General features: G+C 41.8%; 1 protein-coding gene across 10 annotated transcripts in view; it reads right to left on the reverse strand.

Moving 5' to 3' along the window:
* The window catches only part of LOC115272189 (olfactory receptor 2D3-like), a 184,094-nt gene that overhangs the window by 91,520 nt on the left and 84,038 nt on the right, over nucleotides 1–8,536 (reverse strand). For 3 of the 10 annotated variants that reach the window (XM_029915242.1, XM_029915247.1, XM_029915244.1), the window contains 2 exons: nucleotides 2,857–2,969; nucleotides 1,948–2,007 (listed from right to left, as the gene is read on the reverse strand). The gene's annotated coding sequence lies outside the window, so the exon portion shown is untranslated. Of the gene's footprint in view, nucleotides 1–1,947; nucleotides 2,008–2,856; nucleotides 2,970–7,099; nucleotides 7,175–7,915; nucleotides 7,990–8,536 lie in introns of those variants that run through there. The other 7 variants (XM_029915243.1, XM_029915251.1, XM_029915250.1 and 4 more) reach the window with 5 other exon arrangements.

Here is an 8,536-nt window from a genome sequence, read left to right on the forward strand (position 1 = left end):
AGGGGGAGGGGAGGAGAGGGTAATGGTCATGGTGGGGGGCACTTGTGGGGAGAAGCACTGGGTGTTATATGGAAACTAATTTGACAATAAACTATTATTTAAAAAAAAAAGAAAATTCCCTTTTATTCCCAAATACTTCTAAGTCTTTGCTCACACTTCATTTTATGAATGAGACCTTTCCTAGACCCTCCTTAATAAATAAAACAGTCTGCACCCCTACCCTACCTCTGGCATCCAGGTCCTTACATATGACTTATTTGTGTTTAAACTTATCATCTTCTGGATTGTGTCATATATTCATTTATTATTTCATTCTTATTGTCTAGAATGCAAGGTCCATAAGAGCAAGAGATCACTTTTGTTAACTATGACATCCTTGGCACCTAGCACAAAGTATAATTATTTCAGTATAGGTACATAATAAATATTGCTGAATGAATAAATGAATGAAGGAATCTTTTGAAAAATGCACATATTTAGGGTGTCTGGGTGGTTCAGTCAGTTAAACGTCCGACTCTTGATTTTGGCTTAGCTCATGATCTTACAGTTTGTGAGTCTGAGCCTGACGTCAGGCTCTGCACTCACAGTGTGGAACCTGTTTGAGATTCTCACTCTCCCTCTCTCTCTGCCCCTCTCTCACTTGGTCGCTCCCTCTCTCTCTCAAAAACAAATTAAACAAAAAATAAATAAAAATGGACAGATTTGGTTTATTTATGTGAATTCAAATTACTCTCTCAGGCTCTTTGATTTCAACCTAAAGAACTTTCTTTAGGATTTCTTTAAGATGTGTCTTCTAGCAACAAATTTTCTCAATGTTTGCTTACTTAGAAATGTAGTTTGCCTTCACTTATTTAAAGACAGTTTTTCTAAAATAAGATTCTTGATTAATACCTTTTTTTCTTCCAGCACCTTGAATATACTATCCCACTGCCTCCTGCCCTCCACTGGTTCTGGTGAGAAGTTGACTGCTAATCTTATTAGGGTTCCCTTGTACAAGATAAGGCCATTTTCTCTTGCTGCCTTCTAAATTTTCTCCTCCTTTGGAAAGGGGAAAGGGGGTGATGGTCATGGAGGAGGGCACTTGTGGGGAAGAGCACTGGGTGTTATATGAAAACCAACTGGAAAAGAAACTATATACAAAAAACAACAAACAAAATTTTCTCCTTTTTAGTGTTCAGCATTTTTACTATAATTTGTCGATTTGTGGATCTCTTTCTGCTTATTCTACCTAGAATTCATTTAGCTTCTTGGAAGTGTAAAATAATGTTAATGAATAAATTTGAAATGTTTGTAGTCATATTTCTTCAAATATTTTTTCTGCACCTCTCTCTCTCTCCTTTCCTTCTGCTACTTATATTATGTGTGTTGGCATATTTAATGTGTCCCACATTTTCCTGAGTTTTTGTTCACATTTCTTCATTCTCTTATTCTCTGTACTCAGATTATGCATAATTGCATATCAGTCTACTTTCAAGTTTGCTAATTCCTTCTTCTGCCAGTTCAAATCTCCTGTTGAGCTCCTCTAATGAATTTTTCATTTCAGCTACATTCCCCCCCACCCCCCATCCACAGGGGATAGATTCCAAGCCTGCCAGTGGAAGCCTGACACCACAAGTAGTTGATATTCTATATATACTATGTTTTCTCAGATACACACATACCTAAAATAGAGTTTAATTTATAAATTAGGCACAGGAAGAAATTACCAACAGTAACTAACAAAATAGATCAATTATAGCAATATGTTGTAATAAAAGTTATGTGAATGTGGTCTCTCTCTCTCTCTCTCTCTCTCTCTCTCTCTCTCTCTCTCTCTCTCAAATATCTTATCAGACTGTACTCACCTCCTTCTTCTTGTGATAACGTGAGATGATAAAGTGCCTATGTGATAAGGTGAGCGAGGTGAATGACATAGTAATTGTGATGTAGCATTAGGCTACTACTGACCTTCTTTTGATGTATCAGAAAGAGGATCATCTGCTGCCAGACATAGTTGACCACAGGTAACTGAAACCACAAGAAAAAAAAAAAACCCATGGATGGAGAGGTAGAGGTGAATTACTCTATTGTACTTTTTAAACTCTAGGATTTCCATGGGTTTTTATAATTTCCATTAATTGGTATTATTTGATCTGACACTGTCATCATACTTTGCTTCTCTAATCTTGCTTCTATTTAGTTCTTTGAACATTTTATAATGGCTACTTTGAAGTCTTCTACTCTAATTCTAATATCTGATTGCTCTCACAGGCAGTTTCTGTTGCCTGCTTTTTTTTCTGTTGCATGAGTCATACTTTTCCTGTTTCTTTTAACCTCATAATTTTTTTTTTGTTGCAAACTGGACAATATATTATAGCAACTGTGGATTTTGTTTCCCTTTATGCATCTTGCTATTATTTCCTTGCTTAGTGACTGGCTGGATTGTTATGATGAAGAAGTCTCTATTCTTCTCCCCCTACTCTGCCTCTTGCAGTCTTATGTCTCTGATGTTCTTCTTCAGAGATGTCTCTGATGTTCCAGTCTTCACCCTAGGGTGACTGTTTTTAGCAGCATTCTATTTGTCTCTTTCTCTGATCTATTCAGTTTTCCACCACCTACAATGTAACATCCAGCAGGGCTCCACCAATTTCTGTCTGACTGTTCCATTATTTTGAACAGAACCCTGGGGCCTAAGATGCTTCAGTCTGCTCCAATAAACTGTGAGCAGGGTTATATTTTAAGGTCAATCTTTGAGGGGTTTTCCTGACCCTAGGATGAGTCTTCCTGTCTCTTACCTTGATGCTTTTTGGCAAACTACCTGGCCTATGGTTTAGCATGTTACTGTCATAGAGTTCTTAGCCTCCCCTTAATTCTTACCACAAAAATCTCCATTGTTTCCAGGAGCACTCTTAGGTTTTAACCCCCCTACACATACACTGTTAAATGACCATTCCGGCCGGGCCAGCAGGTCAGTCGATCGTCGTGGGTTCCTGAGGGAGGGAGAGAGAATTGGGGGGCAGGGGACACAGAGAATGAAAGCAAGACAAACGTTTCTGATCAAGCCTCTGTTTATTGAGAAAATACCCACACCTATATAGGGTTTAAGGCGGGAAGCTGACCTAGGTTGGTTGCTAGGAAACAGGGTCAAGTGATTTTTAGGAAAAGGCTAGGGAAAAGGGGAAACTGAAACTGCAATTTCAAACACAGCGTCTAAAGGATCGGTAAGAAAGCCCAGACTTGCTGACTGCAACGCTGGGCAGGGGAGCGATTAACACTACTTAAGGCTAAATGCGGCTGATCTTTGTTCTACTGGCTCCCCAGTCTGGCTGTCTCCAGTCCTTGAATCAGGAATAGCACTTCCCTAGCCTGTAAACGGCCAATCTTTGTAATTCAGGTATCTCCCCACAGGGAGTGACACTTCCTCGCCTGTAGGCTGCTGATCAGCTGAATCTTTGCAGCTCCCCACAGTTAAATAAAGTCAGTTCTTTAGGGGAGAGCTTCAGGGTTCTCTGTTCTTATGAACTGCCTATTCACCCTAGGAGAAAAATCTCTGAGCCACTCCGTAGGCACTAAGTGGGGACAGAGTCTTTAGCTTCTTGGCTTGCCGTTCCCAACATAGAATATCTGCCCTACAAGTGAACAGAGGAAAAGACAATTGTGGTCCCAATATTCTCAGCCTGCTATCCCAGTGGTAGAACCTCCATACCTATGGGTGGGGCTAGGTGGAAGAAGGGGGCCCCGATTCCTCAACAGCAGTCTCTTGCAAATTAGCCTCTACAACTTGAAATTGGAGGGGATGAAAAATACTGGCCACCTGCCCCTCCCAGTAAAATGCCCTATCCGTTCACTGGGAGCTGAGGGAAGATGGAACCCCACCTTCTTATCCACATCTGCTTACAGTGGAAGGAAGGAGTGGGTCAAGGATCAGGTCACAGACTCTTGGCTGTTCTTACCAACTTTTAATAAATTTTCCTTAATAAATGTTCCTTCATTTGTTGTATGGCCTTAAGACAATTTCCAGAAACTTTCATTGGTTGGTTTTTTAAATAATTTTCACCAGTTATACTATTTCACTGAGGAATGGATCCATGAAATTCCTCACACTGCCATTTTAGAAGTAGAACTCTTCAATCGAGCAGCAACCTCTTTGACCTCAGACACAGCAAATTCTTACTAGACCCACTGCCTGAGTCAAGGGAAACAAAGCAAATATGAACTAGTGAGACTTCATCAAGATAAAAATTTTCAGCACAGTGAAGGAAACAATCCACAAAACTAACTTACTGAATTGGAATGGGAGAAGATACTTGCAAATGACATATCTGATAAAGGGTTAGTATCCAAAATCTACATGAACTTATCAAACTCAACACTCAAAAAAAACCCCAAATAATCCAGTTAAAAAGTTGGCAGAAGACATAAATAAACATTTTTCAAAAGAAAAAAAAAACCATGCAGATGTCTAAGGGGAACATGAAAAGATGCCCACCATCACTCATCATCAGGGACATATAAATGAAAAGCATGATAAGATACCACCTCACACCTGTCAGAATGGCTAGAAAACAACAGGTGTTGGTTAGGATGCAGAGAAAGGAGAACCCTCTTAACACTGTTGTTGGGAATGCAAACTGGTACAGCACCCTGGAAAACAGTATGGAGGTCCCTCAAAGAGTTAAAAATAGAACTACCCTACAATCCAGCAATTACACTCCTAGGTATTTACTCAAAGGACACAAAACTACTGATTCTAAGGGGTACATGTACCCCAATGTTTATAGCAGCCTTATCAACAATAGCCAAACTATGAGAAGAGCCCAAATGTCCACTGACTGATGAATGGATAAAGAAGATATGGTATGCTCGTGCACCTCGGTGGCTCAGTCAATTAAGCACCTGACTCTTGATTTCAGTTCAGGTCATAATCTCAGGGTCATGAAATCAAGTCTTGTGTTGGGCCTCTGCACAGAATATGGAGCCTGCTTGGAATTCTTTCTCTCCCTCTCTCTCTCTGCCCCTCCCCCACTTGCACATTCTTTCTCAAAAACAAAAAAGCTTAAATAATGTGAAATATATATACAATGAAATATCATTTATCCACCAAAAACAATGAAATCTTCCCATTTGCAATGATGTGGATGAAGGTATCATGCTAAGCAAAATAAGTCAGAGAAAGACACATACTGTATGATTTCACTCATATGTAGAATTTAAGAAACAAAATAGATGGTCATAGGGGAAGGGCGGGGAGCAGAAAGGAGAGAAGGAAACAAACCATAAGAGACTCTTAACAATAGAAAACAAACTGAGGGTTGATGAACGGAGGTGGATGGGGATGGGCTAAATGAGTGAAGGGTACTAAGAGGGCACTCTCTATGACAAACACTGGATGTTTATATGTAAGTGTTGAATCACTAAATTCTACTCGTATAGGACAGGGCACCTGGTGGCTAAACTGGTTAAGCAACAGACTCTTGATTTCAGCTCAGGTCATGATCTCACGGTCCTTGAGTTCGCGCCCCATGTTAGGCTCCATGCTGGCATTGAGGAGCCTTCTTGGAATTCTCTTTCTCTTCCTCTCTCTTTGATCTCCCCAGATCATTCTCTCTCTCTCTCTTTCAAAATAAATAAACTATAAAAAAAAAATCTACCCTGAAACCAAATTTACACTATATGTTAACTAACTGGAATTTAAATAAATTTTTGAAAAAGAAAAAAAAGGAATAGAACTCCTCTAAAATCAACAGATTTGGGGGTGCCGAGGTAGCTCAGTCAGTTAAGCGTCTGACTTCAGCTCAGGTCATGATCTCAAAGTTCATGGGTTTGAGCCCCGTGTCGGGCTCTGTGCTGACAGCTAGCTCAGAGCCTGGAGCCTGCTTCACATTCTGTATCTCCCTCTCTCTCTGACCCTCCCCTGCTCATGCTGTCTCTCTGTCTCTCAAAAATAAATAATATTAAAAAAAAAAACATAAGATCAAGAGATTTGTAGAATCTTTAAGGAACAGATTTAAGAATGCCATTTACAAGCACCTGGGTGGCTCAGTCGGTTAAGCATCCAACTTTGGCTCAGATCATAGACTTGTGAGTTTGAACTCCCCCCCTCCTTCCCCCATCAGGCTCTGTACTGACAACTGAGAGCCTGGAACCCGGTTCAGATACTGTGTCTTCCTCTCTTTCTGCTTGTGCACATTCTCTCTCTCTCTCTCTTTCAAAAATAAATAAATGAGAGAGAAAGAGAGAGAGAGCACATGCCCAGGCAATTGGGGAAAAGATAGAGAAACAGAGAGAGAGAGAATCCTAAGCAGGCTCCTCACTCAGCACAGAGCCCATGCCCAGCTCCATCTCACCACTTCAAGATCACGACCACAAGATCACAATCTGAGCTGATATCAAAAGTTGGATGCTTAACTGAGTGAACCACCTAGGCACCCCTAAAAAATGCCATTTAGAATAATGCTGAGTTTGATCCCAACCTGCTAAGAGTTTCATGAATTTTCTATTGATTAACCTGCCTGACTAGTGAATTGGTAGCCTTATTAAGACATATGCCCCATAGGGTAGGAGATAAACCCTACAAAGAATCAGGGACCTGCCTCACAACAAAAGAATTTAGGGGTTCAATGGTCAAACTATCCCCTCCAAAATAAAATACAAATAACTGCATCTTGCATCCCCTAATGTAAAGAACAAAGGACAGAACCTGATAGGCCTCCCAGTTCTGAGAGCAATATACTCCATACCTAGGAATACTTCTCTGGCCCATATACTAGGTGACAAAGAATGCTGCCAACTCTGAATGGAGTTCAGGAGAAGAAAAGACTCTGCAGTAGATTCAGGTTGGGGTACAAGTTGACCTCTGCTGTGCCATATGAGCCAGCAGACCACACAGTTTTGGAGATGTCAATGTCAGTAAAAGAATCACTGAGGAGGTGGTGGCAGGGCTCAGCAAACAATGACCCATGGGCTAAACTGGTATGCCACCTTTTTTTAAAAAATGTTTTATATGAATAGAACCATGTACATTCATTTGCATATGGTCTATAGATACTTTTACACTACAAAAGCAGAGTTAAGTACCTCAAGGAAAGAACATATGGCCACTAAAGCCTAAAATATTTACCATCTAGTCCATTAGAGAAAAAGTTTGCTATGCGTGGTTTATGGTAAGTCCCAGTGAGAGAATCATAATGTAGGAGTTCTGGAGCACAGCCATGCTATCAGCAGCTGTTATACCCAAGTTTCCAATATCGCCCCCAAAAACCAGAGACTGCCAGGGAGTCCGAGTCACGCATGCAAAAGCAAAGGGCTTTATTACGTGTTTAGGCTGGCGGAGCCTAAACTCAGGCTCACAGACTTTACCAGCGCAGTAGATTCATGCTGAGAGCCCCGAACAAAGGCGGGGTAGGGCTTTATGAGTTTGGGAAGGAGGAGTTACAGGAAATTGTGACACAGGTACAGGGGTCCAATCATTATAGCATCGTTGACAGTAACTTTAACCAATTACAGAGTGGACCCAGGACCCTCACATAGGGCGTAGCTTCTATCTCCAGGCCTGCCCTTAGAAATGTTAAGGGTGTTAGCTGGCCTTTGGTCCCTCCTTCTTTGAGTAACGTGTGCCCTTCTATTGTCTAATGATTGGAGTCAGTTTGGTTCAGACCTGCTTCCTTACACAGCAAAGAATTATATACCTTTTGAGAAGGCTCCTAGTCTGCTACTGATCCATGGTAGCTATGGAATGTTTGACTTTGAGGCACAAAGTGATGATGCAACTCAAATTGCCATTATAAGGAGGGTTATGTTGGACCCACCAAAGCATATAGTCAGAAATGCCCAGGAGCAACCCATTGTAAGATGGAAACAGTATATCCAAGATCAAGTTGGAGTAGGACAGAGGGTATGAGTAAGTATGACCAGGTAGCCCAGAATACCAAGTCACCTACCATGGTTGTAGTGTAAGGACGCATGTCTGATTCAGGCTTCCCCTCTGACCTTGAAGGCCAGCTAACACCATTAACATTTCTGGGGGCGGGCCTAAAGATGGAGGTAAATACTAGCCACGCCCTACTTTAGGACTCTAGCCACGCCCTACGTGAGGGTCCTAGCCATGCCCTACGTAAGGGTCCAGGGCCCACTCTGATTGGTCAATACTCTAAATGTTCTGATTGGCTCCCACAACTGCCAGTATTGATGGGGGGGAGGGAGTAGGGATTGGATCACTGTGCCTGTGATGCCATTTCCTGTAAGGCCCCCTTCCTAAAAGAGCCCTTGCCCCTCCGTGTTTGGGGCTCTCGCTCCACGTGGATCCACTGCTTTGATGGAGTCTGCGAGCCTGTGCTTATAAGCCCATAGTAATAAAGCCCTTTGCTTTTGCATGCATGACCTGGTCTCCCTGGCAGTATCTGCTTTTGGGGGTGATATTGGAAACTTGGGAATTACATATGGTGTGTTGGCTCGGAAATCCTACCCCCCACAGAGCCCCTAGAACCCAGACACGTTGGGCCTAATCGCCGGCTGGTGAGTGCAGTCATTTCTTGTCCTTCTGTGTGCATCAGTCTGT

Source organism: Suricata suricatta, chromosome 11 (assembly GCF_006229205.1).
Source record: "Suricata suricatta isolate VVHF042 chromosome 11, meerkat_22Aug2017_6uvM2_HiC, whole genome shotgun sequence".
In the NCBI taxonomy this organism is placed as follows: domain Eukaryota; kingdom Metazoa; phylum Chordata; class Mammalia; order Carnivora; family Herpestidae; genus Suricata; species Suricata suricatta.